Here is a 10,023-nt window from a genome sequence, read left to right as displayed (position 1 = left end):
TTACGGCCGCTGGCAAGTCTTGTCGGCAGTGTACGGACCGTCTGGAATGTTGTACATAAACATACAATTAAAGTCAAAGCTGTGCCTAGTTCCCGACAGTGGCTGGCCCATCAACCAGTTCACAGACCAAAAGGTCATTAGAACAAATTCAATGCTGCTTAAATATCTTTAGGTGCCGGTACTGCTTTACTGCTTCTGTTTAAATCGTGGGCCCACTTAAGTTATGTAACCTCATCTTAATTTTGTGAGGCTTTAAGTAATGAAGATGTCGCTTGAATTTTGATTCTTTCATTGTTCTAATCCAGTAAAAGTTTCGTGTATTCATCAAGAGATATATTTAAGTGTGCCCTGTTTATAAGGTGTTTTTTTTTAAATAAAACTATCACATGCAATTTGGTTATATGTTTATGCTCGAAATTGAGTATTACAAATTTGATATCTTTTCGTTCTAGATATATACACGAATTGATATGAGATTTTCTCAATTTGGCTATTAAATGTGGGCTAAATTTATTGAGGGAGGTTTCGTGTTTCGATAACAATTTAATAATTTCAGATGGATCAAGTGACAACCTTCGATAATCAAACTTAACGGCTGAAAGATTTATAACGGGAGACCGTAGAAATGCCGGTGCAATGATCATAGATCACGACTGCTTCGCTACATGAGCGGTCGTGGTGGTCGGAACACCGGAGTCGCATGTTGCCGGCGCGAGCGCTTCCCTCGTCGCTGGAGGGATCACAACGGCTAAACTTGTAGCCGGTTCTCCGATGGCTGAAAGAATCACACACATACATCAACAATTTTGTATATTTTTTTTATTATCTATCAAAGCTTACAGTCAGTTTATTATTGATACTTACGATATCATAACAAGTCTGAAAAGTTTACTTATATTAAAATAAAATAAAAAAACTTTTTTAAAAAATGGCAATACACATACAAATTATGTATTTCGTAATCATCAGTTGAAAGTGTCGACATTAGAAGAGGGTAGGGGAAATAACTTACTTGTTTGGAGATACTCTAAAATCGAGCTACCCCCTATAGCGCGGTCTTTTCATAATGGATTTTATGTCTATCATATAAAAATTCTACCCTTGCGACGCGGGTATCCCCCTCATTATATTTCTGCATGTTCAAATTTATTACTGTTTTTTAAATTCGCGTTCGCCGTTTTGAAAATTATTATTTGAATTATAACCTTTCAAAGCTTCTTAGTAAAAGATAATATATCTTTTATTTTCTTTTGGCAGTTTCGCACCAGAACATGTCGGACTCATCGGAAATTGTACAACAATGGCACAGAACATTGTACATTATTAAATTACTTATTAACAAAAAATAATGTTTATTTTAAATAGGAAATAACAGAAATTCAAATCGACAAATATAGGCAAATGTAATTAATTCAATTGTTAAAACCCGTTGCAGTCTTCAGAGTTGATCCTAATGATAGACACTCAGGAATCTGATTCTTCTTATTGTCAGCTGATACATGCCTACCGCGAGGTATACCTCGGATCCGGAGATGGGCACCGTGACCAGCATTACTGCTGATGCACCTGGGTAGGGGGCGCACTTGAACCGTGTCTACTGGCTCACGGTGGCCTTCGTTAGCACGAGCGCTGTGCACCGCCCACGGCCGCTTGCGACGAGTAACTCTTCGAGCTCCGTTGTTAATCCTGTATCTTCTGGATATCTTCGTAGCTTCGACGTAGCTCTTTGGGAGACCCTGAACATTCTTAAAAGGCAGGATAGCAACTACATCTCGGATCATCACAGACAACAAAGGTCAAAGATCTTCGTCTTCAGACTTCCTGAACGCTGACTGCAGCAATCCTTCAATCTATATATATATATATATATATATAAATGATCTAATAGGAATCTGATTAGTGTTGGATGATAATTTGAAAAATCAACTCTTTAACTAAAACCTAGACCTTATGAAATAGATATCATTATAAACATTATTTAAATTGTATAATTATAACTATGCAATAAAAGGAAATATATTGAAATACACACATTTTCATTACACAAACATGCTTACTACACCAGAACGTAGTATTTAAGTACAGAGATAGAGTTCCAGAGGGAACTCATTGAAATTATGGAGGAATTTCTCAAATTCAAATATTCTAGTCCAGTGATGACAAACCATACAGGACCTCATTTTAATAACAACTTCAAAGATAATTAATTTCGTAATTTAAATATTTAATTCTGAAATATACACCAACCGTAATATTCAAAACATTTAAATATATTGTATTTGTTTCTCTTTTAACTGCTTTTCTTACATTTCTTTTAACCTTTTTCTCCTCCACCGGCTCCTCATTTTCACAATCAGTTATATCTTCATCTGATTTAATGATTTTCTTTGACCGACCCACTCTCGGATTAACTTTCTTTTCCTTTGCCTTAACATCTTCAACTTCTCCATCAACTTCATCATCGATTGTGTTATTCTTATCTCTCAGTTTCTTTGTTGATTCCTTGAATTCCAATTTACCGGTTTTAGTTGTACACTCACCTTTTAGGCAGCTTTCAAACAGTTGCCTACATTTTACAAAATCTACTTGCTCTTTTGGCTTTAATGAATTGATATATTCAAAGAACTTTATTAATGCATCTGAAAATAAAAAAAAACTTTGTTAAAAAGATAAATTTTATAATAGTTTGCACAGATTCAATGCTTGAAATTAAAATACAAGAGAGTAAGAAAGGTTTAGAGGGTATGTGGTATCATAGCTGGCACTGAGGGATATTACTTAGTGATTTCACTTCGCACGTCCTTCGTGAAGGCCTCTTTGGAAGCCTGCACTGTTTCGGGCTGCTTCAGAGACCTCTCCCAAGGCAGCTCACCCACCAGCCACTGCAGCACGTTGTGAGCGAGAATCTCCAAGTCGCCTCGCATTGTGGGCACTGAGTGCATCACTTTTAATTATTAACGTCACATGTAAATAAGTGAAAAGCTCGCATCCAGCGTTTATCACGGGTCGTTGGTCCACCTAGGGGCGGGTCTACCCCCACCGCACCTACCAGTTGGTCGACAACACTGGAACATTATTTTGGTCCGGACGACTGTCGAGTGCTATATGGACAACCAAGTAATTACTTAGAGCTATGTCAATAGCTATGGTTCTTCTGTAGATCTTCTCATTTCTGATTTGATCTCACAGCGAAGCACCAAGCATAGTTATCTCAATTGTTCTATGGGTGACATAATAATGCTAGTGATTCAGATCCATGTCATCACTAACAACACACCCCGGTCAAAGACCTTCTTCGTCAGACATTGTGGTATTGCGGACAAGATTTTTCAGAGTTTCCGGGACAATATTGTTACTTTATTTGTTGTAAGCAGTGGCAATCCTATATAATTAACGCACAATGTGTATGAATTATATAAGATTGTATCCCGGGAATTGAACCCATGACCTGCTATTGCCCAAGTCTCAGTCCTCTACCGCTAGACTACGACCACTGCGGATAGATGCTACCATACATTGATTGACAGCAAATGAGCTATATATATATATATATATATATACACACCTTTCAAGCTTTTACATTTATAAACCAATCACCCTGTATAAACAATACTCAATTATACATTATGATGTCTAATATCTTCTGCGATGGGAATCTACTACTACTAAATTGAGAAGTAAATTATGGTAATTAGTATTTTGTATTTCAAAATTCTACAATCTCGCCTCCAACATGTGCATCTCGACTGGTGTATTCTATAGTGCCATTGCGGGCACATTTCGGTTCCGGCTTAAACTCCTTGTCATCACTCTTGTAGCGAGACCAAAGTCAACGAGGCATGCCTGGTTTTCTGCGCTCTTTTTTAGACCCATTAGAATATTGGCACCTTTTATATCTGCATGAACGTAGCCTTTACCGTGTATATATTCTAAAACATCAAGCTGAAATAATGTGTAAAAAAATCAAATTGAATAAAATCATTTACTTTAATCATATTAGTGTTAAACAATATTTATTTTATATATAACAATCGTTTTCAGTTTACAATTTATATAATATATACCATAATCTAACAATATTTGTCGAAAAAGGAAGTGGTTTAATGTTTATCATCAGTACTACTCGCTGTATGGCAGTCGAGACAATCTAACAGGTTGTTGAGATAAAACTCACCGACACTGTCCTTTTCATTGTTAAAAGCTATAGTTTAGAAAAGAGCACCAATTATTTGAATAAATAATGTGAAACACTTGCCGTTTGTTACTTGACAGTATAGCCTGACCAAATCGAACAGGAAGATCAAAAGTCAATTGATCAATGACCAGTCGGTAAAATGTTAATTTATATTTTAACAACATAATTGCAATACAGCAAGATACAAGCATGATTACTGGATGTTTTAGAATGGTAATGAAATTTCCTAAGGATGTTATTGTAAATAATATAACAAAAGATTAGGACGAAGTACTTTTTGACAAGTTAAATTATTATTGGAAAACCAATAAATAATGGTTATATATATATATATATATTTATATATAATATAAAGAAACTCATGTTAAGTTTTCACATCAAATAAATGTGATATTGTTCAAAATTCCCCAATTATCAATTATATTTATAACAATTTAATTTCACACTAGAAAATATATCCATAGTTGCATAAAAGTAAAGAAATAATATAGTGAGTGTGGTCTTATCACACAAGGCAATTTCTTACAGACAACCCAAGTGTGGAAACAGTAGAGGGATAAATAATGGGTAGTTAACGTGCACATATAGACAAAACTTATATGCAAATGTATATTACATACTCGTATATACTCATAATAAATATATATACTATATACTATGGACAACCACAGTATAGTACAGTATAATACACATTTATAAATACAATAATAGATAAAACATCAAACTGATTTGGATCGCACTTGCCTTAGAAAGAATAAAGAAACGGAGAAAGAAAAATCAATTGCAGGATAAATAATCAATGGTCTAGTAAAAATTTCTTAACCGTTTTCTTAAAAATATGTAGCGATGAGTTCTTTAAAACTAGTAAACAATAATTCAACTTCATTGAAGTGACACCTTACCAGTTGCAGGCCAATTTGGAAAACCGAATTCGCCGGGAACAAGCGTCCGGACTCGTTGAACAAACTCCAGAGATCCTTGCCGTACGTTTCCAACACCAGATATCTGTACTTGTCACCGTTGAACTCATGTGAACCGTTGCCATAAAATGATGGCGTGCCGAACGTTGATAATTCTTGTTTCTGCATGAAATCGGCAACTGTAAGTATTGTAACTTATATGAGAGTATAAACTAAAATCATACACAAATGTACAGATATGCTTACTAATGTAAGATAGACTTTTACTTACATCTTCTTTTTTGGCATTTCTTGTGTAAAAATTTTTTTTAACAAATAGCGGACCATTCATTCATTCATTCATGAGGTTCCTATAATAACAAATAATTTTAATGCTTTATATGTTATGATTATTATGAACAAATATATGCTTTTTATGATGCACAGGAAGACATAATATATAGTGCATTGAATGAGTTTTAAATTTGAACAACCATGTTAGATGAGTGGTTCCAATTAAGTCTAATGTGTAGGTCTAGTTGTCTTATTAAACAAACATTTTTATTAATAGTAATACTGCGGCCCAATGCTAATTTATTTTAATTATATTCCTCTAACTAAATAATAACCAAGATATTATTGTCTTACTACATTTAAATATAACAATTGCAATTTAAGGACATGTTTTAACATTGATCCACTTTTCATGATTTAGGTATTGACCGCGCCTCGAAACACGCGTTGCCTAGCAACGAGCTCTTACCCACGTGTCCGTCGATCGCATCGCGGCGGCGGCGGCAATGAAACGGATAAATGACACATGGCTGTTGAGAGTCTCCGCGCTCATTATAAGTGCTAGCGGAGGTGCGGTCAGCATTAACAAGAAGCTACAGTACTACGACCACTCCTACAAAGACTTCAGTCGTAAAGGCTTCTAGGTTAAGTTTAACTAAGAATATTCTAGAAATCTTCCAAATAGATTATTTACCATCTGAAGACACCATGACCAAGTAATATAAAGCATTTGTTCACTAACTGATTATTTGAAAAATTATTAAAGATTCGCCCCACAATATTATGTGACCGTTTTCAAACAAATTCTTTTGATGCTTTAAAATTTTTCTAGCAAACTAGATTCTAGACTCAAAAACATAATTATAAAAAAACAGGACTTTCTGGAATATCGAACAAAAGCAGATACAGGGGACAGTTATATCCTACAGAAATATTTGCTATACGATAAGAATTATGTTATATATAGTACACGGCGTGATACTTACGATTTTTATGACAAAAGGATAATCTGAAGCCTTTTTAGGAGAACCTTCGTGACCGCACGCGGAGTAAATTTCACCAAACCGCCAACGCCGATCGAAGAACCTATTCTCCATTTCTTGTTCGCTATCGTGCAGGTGATGATTTCTCCAGCAGGTATAGGCGGTGCCATTTAATAGCCATTCGCCTTTTTCCTTGGCGCGCCCGCCTTTTCAGCTTTACCAGACATTTTTAAACTACTTAGTTTTTTAAATATTTATAACAAATTTAATGTTTCCGGATCAGTTTTATTTATAATTCAATCACGACTATATAAACTTGAAGACTAAGTTCTTAAATTAAATCCAAAAATATTTATCGTTTTGTTGACACAACTTATAAAACCGTCGACAATGACGGCCATTACGTAAATTTAAAACACTATTGTGGCAAACGCTAAGTTTACATTTATTCAATTTTCTTTATGAAATATAAATTTAAACTGATAAAATTTACAATAATAGTTATATATAAATTTTCTAAATTACAAAATCAATAAGATTCGCTCGTAAAGGAAACCTGAATCTATTTTATATCTTATCAACATATTGTAGCAATAAATCTATTTAAATCCTTTCCGTGATTTTCAATTGCTACCGAAGATGTACAGGTGTGGAAGGGAAATTAAGATGAAGATTATAAGCATAATTGATCTTTAATGTTTTACAGCTTATATTTACTTTAAAAAATCTAAATTTAAGCTGACCATCGCAGTCTGTGTAAGAATGAGATCGATCGAAGTGCATATGTATGTATGATTTCTCTGTCACACACTATAATTAACAGATCTCAGGTAGCGGAGGAAGTATATTCAAACCGCGGTCACTGACATTATTTTTGAAATAATTTGTCACGTATTTTTACGATGCCTGTCATAATTTCTTGTTTTTGGTTTGTGAGCATCTCTATTTGTTATTGTAATTTATGTGCAATATTGTATAGTCTACTCGTGGTTACAATTGTTGTTTCGGTGTAGTATTCTTTTAGTAACTGTCTAATAAGCAAACTACTAACCGTTTTATATTCCACTATGTATGTATGTATGTATGTACTTTATTTTTGGTGCACTTACTTTATAACATCAGTTGTTAAAGTATGGTATGGTTTTAAATAATATATGTGAAAAAATATCTTTTTGAAATATAAGCCGTTATATATGTTTAACCTTCGTTTAATATTCCAGCAAAAAATTTTATATATATAGAATATTGACTTCGTGAATGAGAGAATGCGTCCTGATTCACCACAAACTCATGCGATGATGTAATGTAATTTTGGCGGTTTTGTATTTCATTTCACTATAAGGTTTACGGCAAATAGTAATCTAACTAAAATACTATAAAAATAAATAATTTAGGATATATATATACACGGCTGCGAATGGTGGCGTAAAGACCTAGCTATATATATATATATATACTATAGTTTGTGCTTTGGAAAAGTGATGCTATCGTTGTGACAGTAAAGCAGTATTGCACGGTCTGTGTTGGACTGGTACTGAGGCATAGCTAGACTTATGTTTGACTAATTAGGCTACAGCAGACCTGTTGCACGACTTGTGTTTTTAACTAATCTTGGGATTGCGTTCAGTAAATGTTGGGCTTGTGTCGGATAGTGCTGAGATTGTGTTCGGATTGTTGGGCTTGTATTCGGATTGTTGAGCTTGTGTTCGGATTGTTGGGCTTGTGTTCAAATAGTGTATGGTATGTGTTCATCTAGTTTTGGCCGTGTATTCGCCTAATTTTTGGCCATGTGTTCGAGTAGTTTTGGGCTTGTTTTCAATTGCCAATATTGTGAAATTATAATCAATAAAACAACGTCTCAAATCCAAAGCTTTTATTTTTATTTACAGTATAATCGTAATATGAAAGTAAACAAAATGTAGCGTACAAAAAAATTACATTAAGAAATTGAATAAACGCATGTCCAATTTTCGGACCGTCCGCAGATACAAAAGCTAAATACACGAGTCGCGGGTGGTCGCGGATGGTCGCGGGTGGTCACCCGTCGTCAGTCGCCGTCCGCCGGCCACCCTAGCGGCGCCAATGGTACGCATCCCCGGCGTTCTCACCGCGCCCCGCGGCCCCTGCGCACCGGTGCTCTACCGCACCCGGTGCAATCGTAACGCACGACGTGGCCCGTCGTTGACTAAATCTCGAAACATTAGCACCATTTGTAAAAAAATATAAATCTTTTTCGAACAACAGAACTGCTCGGGGCCCGGGGGACGCTCTCACGCTGTATACAACTCGGGAACTGCTCTAGACGTCACACATGCCTCACAGTTACTAACACACCATGGTTATAAAAAACCACTATTTACGCCCTCACAGGAGCGTATTCGTTTTACAATCAAATAATAACTAATTCTTCAAAACGGACTAGTGGTTATCGAAACACCCTCGTCATGTCGGGCACCCGGAGTTAGATAAAGCCGCGTTCACACTGGCGTCCGATGTCCTTCTACCAAGATTATCTTGTGAACATAACTTTACATGTGTGTAGTGTAAACAGATTAATTTAGACCATGGAATGATTCAAAATCAAAAATGTGTAAAACAAAAGTTGAATGATTCCAAATAACAGCGGGATTGGCATGTGCCTAAAGCTAAAACTCAATGCAATTGAAAACATAATTTGGCACTTGCGAATGATAAAATGGAGGGTAGTTGAAAAATTTCATTACCGGTTTCAGGAAGATTCGACTCTGCACATCGTATTGATTTTAGAGCAGAGTCCGCATATGCGAAGAGAAGTAGGGAACTTCTAACAAATCTTATAAGAGCGGCCGCTTGTAGTTGTAAAAAAGACATTTTTGAAAGCGATCATAAAAAAAATGATGGTATGGACTCTTAGGTCATTACTTGTTAGCAGCCATCGTTGCTTCAAGTTTATCATTTTAGAAGGGTATTGATTCTGATTGTAGATATTATTAAATTGAGCTGTACAAAAGAGAATATAACAATGCATTATTGAATGTTCTATATCCAACGATGCTTACTGAATGCATTACAAAAGTGAAACAATGACATGCTTGTCTTAAAACGCAAATATGATTCTACCCACATCAACTGTTAACCATATGTGAGCGTATGCCAGAGGGCGCTGGTGTCGGGTGCGCGCGGGAATGTTCCCCCGCCGTTACCTAGCACTAGCTCGGCGCTTCTTACAGCCCATGTGGAATGAACGTAAGTGTAAGTAATACTACAATATACTCGTATAACGCAATGTACAACAACTGCATACATCACTAACTGCGAGGTGACGCCGGGTGACGACACAACTGACTAAACTATACAAGAACGAGGGTGGACTGCGTCCGCAGCTCGTACCGTTTGGGATAATGTATGGGTTCATTAAACAACGCGACAATTACTTGTAGACGACTTATTTGACACGGGTGCCTGGAGGATGATAAAATAAATGAATTATTTTACGATGATGTTACCGCAAACGCTGTACCGCGCCTCGGATATATGCGCGGGGGGACGGAGGGAGTGTCTGCCGGCTCTTGTCTCAATTATCACCCATCTCGCCGCATTTTCCTAAGTCGCGGTCGAGCAGTTTATATTTAATGGAATCAGGCGTTACTTCGCGGAAGTCCACCCTGTTTCC

The 10,023-nt window shown here is 36.0% G+C and overlaps 1 pseudogene; it reads right to left on the bottom strand.

The window, feature by feature from the left end:
* LOC137927607 (nucleosomal histone kinase 1-like) lies at nucleotides 1-6,598 on the bottom strand (annotated as a pseudogene).
* Nucleotides 6,599-10,023: the final 3,425 nt, after the last annotated feature.

The sequence above is a fragment of the Battus philenor genome, unplaced genomic scaffold (genome assembly GCF_028537555.1).
Source record: "Battus philenor isolate CCGP_79_NKW_IND1 unplaced genomic scaffold, ilBatPhil1.0.hap1 SCAF_35, whole genome shotgun sequence".
Taxonomy (NCBI): domain Eukaryota; kingdom Metazoa; phylum Arthropoda; class Insecta; order Lepidoptera; family Papilionidae; genus Battus; species Battus philenor.
This window is presented reverse-complemented; position numbering and strand designations above follow the sequence as displayed.